Below are 356 nucleotides of genomic sequence, written 5' to 3' on the forward strand. Positions count from 1 at the left end.
CCATATAGTGTAACATCCTGACATTGCTATGGCATTTGTAAACTGTCATAGCACTGGTAGGAATGTCTTTTAGCATGCCAATTAATTATAATTGGAGTATAATGATCTGTGAGGATGACCAGAGGTCACTTTCATCACCATCTTGGTTTTGGTGGGTTTTGGCTGGCTTCTTTACTGCAACCTGTTTTATCAGCAAGGTCTTTATGACCTGTATCTTGTTCCAACCTCCTACCTCATCCTGCGACTAAGAATACCTAACCTCCTGGGAATGCAGCCCAGTAGGTCTCAGCTTTATTTTAGCCAGCTCCTATTCAAGATGGAGTCATTCTGGTTCAAACACCTCTGACACTGTCTCT

The sequence above is a fragment of the Colobus angolensis genome, unplaced genomic scaffold (genome assembly GCF_000951035.1).
Source record: "Colobus angolensis palliatus isolate OR3802 unplaced genomic scaffold, Cang.pa_1.0 Scaffold50, whole genome shotgun sequence".
Lineage (NCBI taxonomy): Eukaryota > Metazoa > Chordata > Mammalia > Primates > Cercopithecidae > Colobus > Colobus angolensis.